At 56.4% G+C, this 12,050-nt stretch overlaps 1 protein-coding gene across 1 annotated transcript in view; it reads left to right on the forward strand.

Moving 5' to 3' along the window:
* Positions 1-319: 319 nt before the first annotated feature.
* The window catches only part of LOC138517037 (zinc finger protein 585A-like), a 182,822-nt gene continuing 171,091 nt past the window's right edge, over positions 320-12,050 (forward strand). Inside the window, exon 1 of the mRNA XM_069632553.1 lies at positions 320-558. The gene's annotated coding sequence lies outside the window, so the exon portion shown is untranslated. The remainder of the gene's footprint in view (positions 559-12,050) is intronic.

A 12,050-nucleotide genomic window follows, 5' to 3' on the forward strand; every position in this document is an offset into this window, starting at 1 on the left:
TCTGAGCGGTGGCTGTGGACTTCAGTGGACGCGTTTCTAAAGATATCGTAGTAATGCGCATGCCTCTTCTACTATCTCTTTTTTGCGCATGCTTTCTTATTAGTGTCTATGCTCTGTGCATGTCTGTTGTCCCAATCTACAGATGAAGCTAGTTGTTACTCAGTCCCTCTGCGCATGCTCAGATAATCGTCGTGTTCTCTGCACTGCGCATGTTTGTTTCCCGGCTCTGATGATAAAGCCCGTTGCTAGGGTAACTTGGGCACTCTGCGCATGAGCCCGGCTATCCAGGGAATCCCCGCGAGGTTCTGAACGGCGGATGTCTTCCTCTGCGCATGCTCCGATGATCAGTGTCTGTGCATCAGGCATGTCCGTTTCCTGGCTCGTCTCTCGAAGCTCATAGCAGGGATATCTCAGGCCCTCTGTAAGGCTCTGAGCGGGGGACGTGTTCCTGGGACCTCCTGCCCGGTCTCGTGCACATCTACTCATCAAAAGATGAATCTTGAAATGGAAAATGCTCTACAAACTATAATACAGTAATTAAATCATCATTTACTGCAGGTGAGTGACAGGTGCCACATTCCGAGTAGTGAGAAAAGTCTTTTCAGGATAAACATTGACTTTCCTTTGCTTTTCCTTCACAACACTCCCATTAAGCCTTTCTCCTGTGCATGGGATGGAGGGGGGGGTGATGCTGGTGGAGGCGGGGAGGCAGTTGCCTAACCTTCCATTAATTCTTTTTTCTCCTGTGCATGTGATGGAGGGGGGGTGATGCTGGTGGGGCAGGGAGGGGGCTGCCTAACCTTCCATTAACCATTTCTCCTGTGTATGGGATGAAGGGGGAGTGATGCTGGTGGAGGCGGGGAGGGGGCTGCCTAACCTTCCATTAAGCCTTTCTCCTGTGTATGGGATGGAGGGAGGGTGATGCTGGTGGGGGAGGGGCGGGGGTGCCTAACCTTCCATTAAGCCTTTCTCCTGTGTATGGGATGGAGGGAGGGTGATGCTGGTGGGGGAGGGGAGAGGGGTGCCTAACCTTCCATTAACCCTTTCTCCTGTGCATGTGATGGAGGGGGGTGATGCTGGTGGAGGCGGGGAGGGGGCTGCCTAACCTTCCATTAAGCCTTTCTCCTGTGCATGGGGTGGAGGGGGTGGTGATGCTGGTGGAGACAGGGAGGGGGCTGCCTAACCTACCATTAAGCCTTTCTTTTTGGTATGTGATGGAGGGCGGGTGGGCAGTTTTTAGCCAAAACACTAGAATGCGCCCCCTTGACTGCCACTCTCAAACTGCACCCCTGTTGCAATGTCAGTCGACAAACCACTCCTCAATTTCAATAAATCATTGCTGAAGGAATTAAGCTGATTTCCTTACATTGCATTTTACAAAAGAAATGTAGTGTGAAAGCACAGCTGTTGCTGCCTACGTAAATGGTTCTTCTGTCACCTTAGGGAAGGCGTTTAACTGCCCCTACTGACACACTGTGGCCTGACCAGCCTGTCGGGGTCTGAGGGCCCAGGGACCACTAGCCCTATGTTGCATCCATTCTGTTTTTACCACTTCACTTGTATTTCGCAAGGTATAACACTAGACTAACCATATGAATACATTTCTGATAGACGGTTATCATTCCAACTGATATTGATATTTTATTTCTATCGCGCTTGTACAAGAGTGTTTCAGGGCTCGACAAGACAAGGGAGGGGAACAGGGGAGAACAAAACAGCGATCTTACTAGGCCCAGTGACTTAGAGAATGCTCAAGTGCATGGGAGAGGGGGAGTGGAAAAGTGCATGGAAGGGGGAGAGTGGAAAGTGCAGAGCAGAGGATAAACAGATAAATTATAATACATAAAAACTAAAGGCAACAAACGGTGGTAGTGCAGCCAGCAATTGGCAAGTGCTGGGTTCAAGGCAGCAGACATGGTAGGTCTGATAATTGCAGGAAGATAAATGGGGTTGGGGCTGTATGGGTACAGATACAGACCCCAATGCAAGGGGTGGCCGGGAGGCCATGCAGGAGGGAGGCAGGGTGAGCCATTATCTGGGCCCAGGGTACAGAGGGTGGCCAGGTGCACAGTGCCAAGAGAGAACAGATCAGCAAGGGAGAGGGTGAGCGAAAGCAGAAGCAAAGAAGAAGGTCTTGAGGTGCTTCCAGAACTAGAGATGGTTCTCCTCAAGTTTTAGAGTGGCAGGGAGGCTGTTCCAGAGGGAGACCCCAGCCGAAAAGGTGGATAATCTGATACACTCCGATTGCAATCTCTCAAAATACCCTTATGAGAAAAGGAACAGGGATAAATGGCACCAATGAGTGCTCCTGTCTGCTTTGCATTAAATCACAGTCCATTTCGGGAATATAACAATGATCTGGGATCTCTATATTTTCCAACCAAGTCTGTGATCAAAAAAGGTTCTACGTGTGAATCAAATACATAAGACACGTGGCATAAGGCCCAGATCAGTGTTGACAACTCTCACCCTAACATTAACATGTATTTTCCATCGAGTTGTTGCCAGGTGAGCGTGCTCGAGGCCCGACTATTGTGGACTTGTATTTTTTGGTTATTTACTGCTTCTTGGAGGCCCCCGGGCACTGCCTGCACTCTCCCCGGGCTCGTTGTCTCCCCTTCCCTCCCTGCTCACGCCTTCCAGCTCACCATTGGCTTGTTCAATCCTTTTTACTGACCTCCCCAGGGCAGCCATCTGCCCGTGCAGCCCATCTGGATAAGGGCCCCAATGCAAAGGGCAACTCCTACAAGAGGCGGCTCCAGACTGTGTCTGCAGGTGTCAGCAGTGGTAGCCAGTTGCTAGCAGAGACTAGTACGGTAGGAGTGACCTGGAAGCCTGGCCACTTAGCAAACCTACCTACACCTGTACAATACTCTGATTACTTTCCACTGCCTACCTCTCTCCCTCTATACAGGATGCTTAGACTTAGGTGTTTTTCTCCGGTATTTAAATTGCATTGCACAAGTAGTGTCGTCCTGTGGTTTTTCCTCCTAGTAAAGCATTTACCCCTTAAGTGCAAAGGGCGAGGTACCTCGTCCTTGGGATTACCTCCCTGTTGCCAAGGACGAGATACCTCGTCCTTGGCACTCAAGGGGTTAATGAAACAGAAAACGTTAGAAGGAATTGTCCAATTGTCTACTCGTCTCGTATCTCTCTGTTTATTCTGCTTGTGCTTTGCCCTGTGTCCTACTCTAGTGTTCTCCCCACCCCTTCCCCCACTCCTTCCCGCTCCATTCCTCTTCTTCTCTCCCTACCTACTCTATGGGGCTCGCTGTCCCTCCTATCTTTTCTAACTGCTTCTCTATCGACTATCCTGCTCTCCTCACTATATCTGGTAGGAAGAAGTTTAAAAAGGATATCCTGGTCTCCAAACCAGGCCTCCCTATCGCTGACACATATACCAGTACTTCCTACAGGCAAACCCTCACCAACATCCTCTTTGCCGTTCCCTCGCCAGACCTTTGGACACTATGGGCCTCATTACGACCCAGGCGGTAAGTTACCGCCTGGGTCGTACCCTTACCACCATGGTGTAAACTACATTTACACCATGGTGGATGGCGGATTTACCGCCCCATTCCAAGGTGAGTGGGGCGGTAAATCCCCATTTCCCATTTTACCCTTCCCCATTCCCATTTTTGCCCCATAGGTGGCGTAATTAGCACCATGGTCCCTTAGCACCATGGATTTTAACGCCTGCAAAAAGCAGGCGTTAAACTCACCATGGCGCAAAGGGACCTCGGAATCAGGCGTTAAGGGTCGGCGCCGTTTACGGCGCCGTTAACCCCTTAACGCCTGATTCGTAATGAGGCCCTATGTATGGTGCCTGTGTTCTCTCCTTTCACATCTTCTCCCAATAATGGAGGCACACAGTGGGGGACCCTCCTGGCCTCATTCCACTCCTCTACGGTCATTAATGTCTACTTGAATGGTACTGTCTTGGTCCAAGGCCCTCAAGCCAATCTTCTCGTGTTTGATAGATGCTTCCCGTGCCTCATCAATTTCCTTTCTTTCCCTGCTGTCTCCTCCTTGGCTTCCTTGCCCTCTCCTCCTTCCTCTTCTGCCCTCCCTTGGGCTTTTTCTGCACCTCTGCACGTTGTACCTCTGATTTGTACCCCACCTGGAAGTCTCCCAAGGATGGCAACCTTCTCCATATTGTCACTCCAAACTCTCGCTCAGCTGTCAAACACTACTCTGACGAATGCCCCCTCCTAGAGGAACTTGACCTTGATGTCCTCGGTCTTACCGGGATATGGTTCACTGGCAGCTTTGTCACAATCTTTGATACTCTCCTCCCTGATGGTTACAAGATCCTCTCCGCTCCGTTCCGGTGTGGGTGTAGCCCTGATATTCCCGGAGTGGATTCCTGCCTCTGTCATTCCTACGCAGGCCTACTCATCTTTCGAATGCCTCGTCTGCAGGCTTTCTCTCTCTCTCCTGGCCATTCCTTTACTGTGGCTACCATCTATCGACTACCTGGTCAGATCTCCTCCTTCCTCTCTGAGTCGGCGGACCTCTCCTCTTCCCTCCTAGTCTCGACCACTCAATACCTCCTTCTTGGAGACTTCAACATCCACCTGGATGCTTCCTGTCCTTCCTCCGGACTCTTTCGCGACCTCTGCGACTCTCTTTCACTGTCTATTCTCCCCTTTGGCCTGCCGACTCACTCTGCAGGGCACACTTTGGATGTTCTGATCCCCTCAGACCTTCCCCTTTCTATCCCTCTCACCACTCCTCTCTCCTGGAGTGATCACTTTCTCCTTTCCTCCAAGCTCATCCTCTCCACCCCTCAGGCCAAGCCAACTCCAGCACTGCCACCTACCTTCTCGGTTATTCTCGGTTATTTGACCCATGAAGTGTGTGTCAGTTGAGGCTTTCGCCGCCACTTTCTCACCCTCTCTTGGCTGACTCACACCCTGACACAGCCCTCTACATGCTCCACTCGGCTATATCTGATACTTTCGATGTTATTGCTCCTGTCATGAGGATCCGTCTGAAGCCCAAAGCCAAGTGCAACTCTTGGTACGACTCTGACCTCGTCACCCTTAAACAAAAGTGCAGGGTGGCTGAGAGGAAATGGCGTGCTTCAGGTACATCCTCTAACGAACTGGCCTGCCGTCAGCTCCAAAGGCAATACCGGCTCTCTGCCTGCATCAAGAAGAGAGCCCACATCTAAGCTAGCGTTTCTGCAGCATCTAACAACTCGGCCGAACTCTTTAAAATCTGCTAAGAGCTGGCCAACCCTGCTGTAGTCTCTATATCTCCTGTCCCCTCCCAGGCCCACTGCACAGCCCTGGCTTCTCATTTTGTCTCTAAAACTCAGGACATCCTGTCCTCTCTCTCTTCTCCTCCTCCTCCCTGTACTCCCTGTTCTTCCCTTGGCCTCTCTTCGGCCACCTCTCCTCCCTCCTTCTCTGCTTTTCCCCTGTTCTCCCCAGACAAGGTTTTAAGACAAGTCTGATCTATGAAAGTATCATCAATACAGGTTCACCCTGTTCCTCCAAAACCATCAAGGACCACATTGACACCCTGGCTCCTGCTCTGGCTGACTTCTGCAACCACTCCTTTTCCACTGTAGTCTTCCCCCTCCCCCCCTACAAAGCACTCCCTTGTGCACCCTCTTCTTAAGAAACCCTCTGCCGACCCCTCCTGCCCGGCTACCTATCGCCCAATCTCCATCACTGCTTTCCTGGGCAAACCCCTGGAAAAGCTGGCCATCTCCCAGCTTAGTCTTCACACTGAATCTGTTGGTTGTCTCCATGACCATCAGTCTGGCTTCAGAGCTACCCGAAGCACGGAAACTGCTCTCCTGAACATCATTGAAGACCAGCTCTCCAACCTTGATTCTAACACCCCTTGTCCTCATCTTACTTGATCTCTCTTCTGCCTTTGATACGGTCCACCATGCCATCCTGCTCAACCGTCTCGGTGATAACCTGGGTATCACCGATCAGGCCCTGGATTGGTTTACTTCTTTCCTCTCCAATCGACCCTCCCAGATCCAGCTTCCTCTCCTCTATCTCTTCCTGTGGTGTTCCCCATGGGTCTAACCTCTCTCCCTGGCTGTTCAACCAATACCTGGTACTTCTTGTCCACTGCATTGCGGCCCTATGCCTCAACTTTCAGTGCTATGCGGATGACACTCAGCTCATTTTCAGGCTCCCTTCAGCCACCTCTTCGCCTTCTCTCATCTATGACTGTCTGTTTGCCATCCAGGAGTGGTGTGCCGCCAATGATCTCTGCCTTAATGCCAGTAATACTGAGATTCTCCTCATTGGCACACCTGCTCCCTCCTTTCCTGTCACTCTTGGGCCGGCCTCTCTTAGCCGGCCTCTCTTTCTGCTCCCACATGTGAGGCTAAAAATCTCGGGGTCATTTTCAAATCCACACTTTCCTTCTCTCCTCACACCTCCGACATCTCTAAGCAATCACCCTACCAGCTGCACCTCCTCAGAGGTATTCTTCCTTTCCTCTCCTTTCCCCAGAAGCTCACTGTCTCCAGAGCTCCGGTTCTCTCTAGGCTGGACTACTGCAACAGCCTCTTTCTAAATCTGCCTGCCTCTACTCTCCGCCCTCTACAACTCATCCAAAACAGGACTGCAAGACTTGTCCTTGGCCTCAAGCCCAGGATCGTATCTCTCCAGGACTGAAATCTCTGCAATGGTTCGCAGTGGCGGTGAGGATTAAGTTCAAAACCCTCTGCATTGTCCACAAGGCCTTCTGTGGCCTGGGGCTTCAATACCTTCAACTCTCTCTTCCTAAGTATCTTCCTACTAGAGCTCTTCGCTAATCCACTTCCAACTCCCTCATGGTCAGTCCCTTCTCCAAGCAACGACTTGGTGGTAGAGGTCTTTCTTCGGCTGGGTCCTCCCTTTGGAACATCCTCCCTGCCTCTCTGAAACTTGAAGAGAACCATCTCAGGTTCCGAAGCACCTCAATACCTTCCCCTTTGCTTCTTCCTTCTCTCTTCCTCTCCCCTGCTGATCTCCTGGCTGAAACTGCACTGGTTACCTGGCTATCCTCTGATCTCGGGCCCAGGTTCCCACCCTACCAGTTGAACACCTGCACTGCCCCCCTGGCAATCCTTACACTCGGGGTCTGTTCTGTATCCCTACAGCCCCTTACCAGCACTTGACACCCATTGTCTGCATTTACCCTTGCACTTGCCACCAGCTGGCCGCACTTTTTATTTTACTGTTATCCTATGTATTGCACTTCTCCCACACCTTCCCCCTGCACATTTCCCCTCCCCCTCTCCTGCACTTGAACAATCTCAATGTCACCTGGCCTAGTAAGATCGTTGTCTGTGTCTTCCCTCTGCTCCCCCTCCCTTGCCTCGGCGCGCCTTGCAACACTTGTGTATAGGCGCGTTACAAATGCCATATCATATCACAGGAACCATACATACATACTCATTTGGACATCTTACGTTTTTGGATTTGAGGATTAAATGGCTGCAACATCAGCCACTCAAATGGGGTTTAAGGGCTCTTTTGCTTTTTGTTTCTGGAGAGTTTTAGATGATAAGGGTCTTGGTCTAAGTCTGAACATGCCCAGTTCCCAATACAGAAACCTCTTTAGGGAATTATGGGGTTGATTCATGGAATTAATGTGCGCCAAAAATTCCCGCGCAGAGGTGCCAAAACGTGCGATTCGCAGTGCAAGTGCAAAAATCGCAGTGAAACCAGCGCACATCGATTCATGGAAGTCCGTGCGCGAGAAAAACATTGGATGTGCGCTGAAAAAGTGCGCCGCGCACGCCGGTGCTCAGGTCATCCAACAGCGTGCGCCACAGCCACTACGAAATCGCACATAGCGCGGCACACATCACAAAAGTAGGCGGAACATGGGGCGTAACACTCGGAATGGGGAACAACGCGTGAAAATATGGGCGTCAAGGGGGAAGTACAGGAGGCAAGTGCGCGGAACGCCCACACGCTCGCCTACAACCCGTATTCATGGAATCGAATAGGGCAAACCAGCACACGGTGAAAGACGCGCACAGGGCCAAACAAGTACGCCACAAGAAAGCAGGCGGTAGCGTCCCTGCACCTGAAATAAATGTGCGCCAAAATGTGCGCTAACAAAAAGCACCCATATACAGCCATGATGAATGGTCCATACAGTGGCCCTCTTGGACAAATGAGGTGCAAAGCGGTTCCGACAAACACGGACACCCGCTGTGTGAAAAATAGCGCGTGTTTCTGGGTGCGCGGGAAGTTCCATTCGCGATTGGCCTGGGTACGTGTACTTCGCGGTGCGCAGGAAGTTTCACACGCGATTAGCCTGGGTACGTGTACTTCGGGGTGCGCGGGAAGTTCCACACGCGATTAGCCTGGGTACGTGTGTTTCGGGGTGCGCGGGAAGATTCACACGCGATTTCAGCAGGGTACGTGTATTTCGGTGGTGCCGGGGAATGCTACACGTGATTTGGCCGTGTGGGTCCTCCCAGGTGTTCCCTCTACACCCTCCACGGCCCCTGCAGGCAGCCCACACCACAGGGGACTACCCTGCACCCCTGCACATGTCCCACAGGCAACCCATCCACCATGGCCATGCCCCCCAGCCAACCCACATGTCACCTTGCACTACTGATCACCAACACATGTCTCCCAGCACCCCCACCCCCCAGCACTGTGGGGCACCCTCCACCAGGCCCCCACTCATGTCTCCCATCACCCCCACCCCCAGCAGTGCAGGGCACCCTCCACCAGCCCCCCACTCATGTCCAACTCATGTGTCCTATCACCCCCACCCACCAGCATCCAGGGGCACCCTCCAACAGGCCCCCACTCATGTCTCCCACCACCCCCACCCCCCAGCAGTGCAGGGGCATCCTCCACCAGGCCCCCACCCATGTCTCCCACCACCCCCACCCACCGGCAGTGCAGGGCACCCTCCACCAGGCCCCCACTCATGTCTCCCATCAACCCCACCCCACAGCAGTGCAGCGGCAGCCTCCACCAGGCCCCCACTCATGTCTCCCCCCACCCCCCAGCATCCAGGGGCGCCCCCACCCCCCAGAAGTACAGGGCACCCTCCACCAGGCCCCCACTCATGTCTCCCATCACCCCCACCCCCCAGCAGTGCAGGGGCAGCCTCCACCAGGCCCCCACTCATGTCTCCCACCATCCCCACCCCCAGCAGTGCAGGGCACCCTCCACCAGGCCCCCACTCATGTCCAACTCATGTCCCCCTGCACCCCCACCCACCAGCATGAAGGGGCACCCTCCACCAGGCCCCCACTCATGTCTCCCATCACCCCCACCCCCCAGCAGTGCAGGGGCAGCCTCCACCAGGCCCTCACTCATGTCTCCCACCACCCCCACCCCCAGCATCCAGGGGCACCCTCCACCGGACCCCCACTCATGTCTCCCATCACCCCCACCCCCCAGCAGTGCAGGGGCAGCCTCCACCAGGCTCCCAGTCATGTCTCCCACCACCCCCACCCCCCAGCATCCAGGGGCACCCTCCACTAGGCCCCCACTCATGTCTCCCACCACCCCCACGCCCCAGCAGTGCAGGGCACCCTCCACCAGGCCCCCACTCATGTCCCCCAGCACCCCCACCCACCAGCATCCAGGGGCACCCTCCGCCAGGCCCCCACTCATGTCTCCAACCACCCCCACCCCCCAGCCGTGCAGGGCACCCTCCAACAGGCCCCCACTTATGTCTCCAACCACCCCCACCCCCCAGCAGTGCAGGGCACCCTCCACCAGGCCCCCACTTATGTCCAACTCATGTCCCCCTGCACCCCACCCACCAGCATCCAGGGGCACCCTCCACCACGCTCCCACTCATGTCTCCAACCACCCCCACCCCCCAGCAGTGCAGGGCACCCTCCACCAGGCCCCCACTTATGTCCAACTGATGTCCCCCTGCACCCCCACCCACCAGCATCAAGGGGCACTCTCCACTAGGCCCCCACTCATGTCTCCCATCACCCCCACCCCCCCCAGCATCCAGGGGCACCCTCCACCAGGCCCCCACTCATGTCTTCCAGCACCCCCACCAGTGCAGGGCACCCTCCACCAGGCCCCCACACATGTCTCCCAGCACCCCCACCCCCAGCAGTGCAGGGCACCCTCCACCAGGCCCCCACTCATGTCTCCCATCACCCCACCCCCCAGCAGTGCAGGGGCACCCTCCACCAGGCCCCCACTCATGTATCCCACCACCCCCAGCATCCAGGGGCACCCTCCACCAGGCCTCCACTCATGTCTCCCAACAACCCCACCCCCCAGCAGTGCAGGGCACCCTCTCCAGGCCCCCACTCATGTGTCCAACTCATGTCCCCCTGCACCCCCACCCCCCAGCATCCAGGGGCACCCTCCACCAGGCCCCCACACATGCCTCTCAGCACCTCCACCCCCCAGCATCCAGGGGCACCCTCCACCAGGCCCCCACTCATGTCTCCCATCACCCCCACCCCCAGCATCCAGGGGCACCCTCCACCAGGCCCCCACTCATGTTTCCCATCACCCCCACCCCCCAGCATCCAGGGGCACCCTCCACCAGGCCCCCACTCATGTCTCCCATCACCCCCACCCCCCAGCATTCAGGGGCACCATCCACCAGGCCCCCACTCATGTCTCCCATCACCCCCACCCCCCAGCAGTGCAGGGCACCCTCCACCAGGCCCCCACTCATGTCCAACTCATGTCCCCCTGCACCCCCACCCCCCAGCATCCAGGGGCACCTTCCACCAGGCCCCCACTCATGTCTCCCATCACCCCCACCCCCCAGCATCCAGGGGCACCCTCCACCAGGCCCCCACTCATGTCTCCCATCACCCCCACCCCTCAGCAGTGCAGGGGCAGCCTCCACCAGGCCCCCACTCATGTCTCCCATCACCCCCACTCCCCAGCAGTGCAGGGGCACCCTCCACCAGGCTCCCACTCATGTCTCCCATCACCCCCACCCCTCAGCAGTGCAGGGGCAGCCTCCACCAGGCCCCCACTCATGTCTCAGACCACCCCCACCCCCCAGCATCCAGGGGCACCCTCCACCAGGCCCCCACTCATGTCTCCCACCACCCCCACGCCCCAGCAGTGCAGGGCACCCTCCACCAGGCCCCCACTCATGTCCAACTCATGTCCCCCAGCATTCCCACCCACCAGCATCCAGGGGCACCCTCCACCAGGCCCCCACTCATGTCTCCAACCACCCCCACTCCCCAGCAGTGCAGGGCACCCTCCACCAGGCCCCCACTTATGTCCAACTCCTGTCCCCCTGCACCCCCACCCACCAGCATCCAGGGGCACTCTCCACCAGGCCCCCACTCATGTCTCCCATCACCCCACCCCCCAGCATCCAGGGGCACCCTCCACCAGGCCCCCACTCATGTCTCCCACCACCCCCACCCCCCAGCAGTGCAGGGCACCCTCCACCAGGCCCCCACACATGTCTCTCAGCACCCACACCCCCCAGCAGTGCAGGGCACCCTCCACCAGGCCCCCACACATGTTTCCCAGCACCCCCACCCCCCAGCAGTGCAGGGCACCCTCCACCAGGCCCCCACTCATGTCTCCCACAACCCCCACCCCCCAGCATCCAGGGGCACCCTCCACCAGGCCTCCACTCATGTCTCCCACCACCCCCACCCCCCAGCAGTGCAGGGCACCCTCTCCAGGCCCCCACTCATGTCCAACTCATGTCCACCTGCACCCACACCGCCACCCCCAGCATCCAGGGGAACCCTCCACCAGGCCCCCACTCATGTCTCCCACCACCCCCACCTCACATCATGCAGGGGCACCCTCCACCAGGCCCCCACTCATGTCTCCCACCACTCCCACCCCCCAGCAGTGCAGGGCACCCTCCACCAGGCCCCCACACATGTCCAACACATGTCCCCCTGCACCCCCACCCACCAGCATCCAGGGGCACCCTCCACCAGGCCCCCACTCATGTCTCCCAGCACCCCCACCCCCCAGCCGTGCGATTTGCCTGGGTACGTGTATTCCTGGGGTGCGCGGGTAGTCTCCCATGCGATACCATCAGGGTACGTGTATTATGGGTCCGCGTGAACTTCCACACGCGATACCAGC

The sequence above is a fragment of the Ambystoma mexicanum genome, chromosome 6q (assembly GCF_040938575.1).
Source record: "Ambystoma mexicanum isolate Mex_15411 chromosome 6q, UKY_AmexF1_1, whole genome shotgun sequence".
NCBI classification, from domain to species: domain Eukaryota; kingdom Metazoa; phylum Chordata; class Amphibia; order Caudata; family Ambystomatidae; genus Ambystoma; species Ambystoma mexicanum.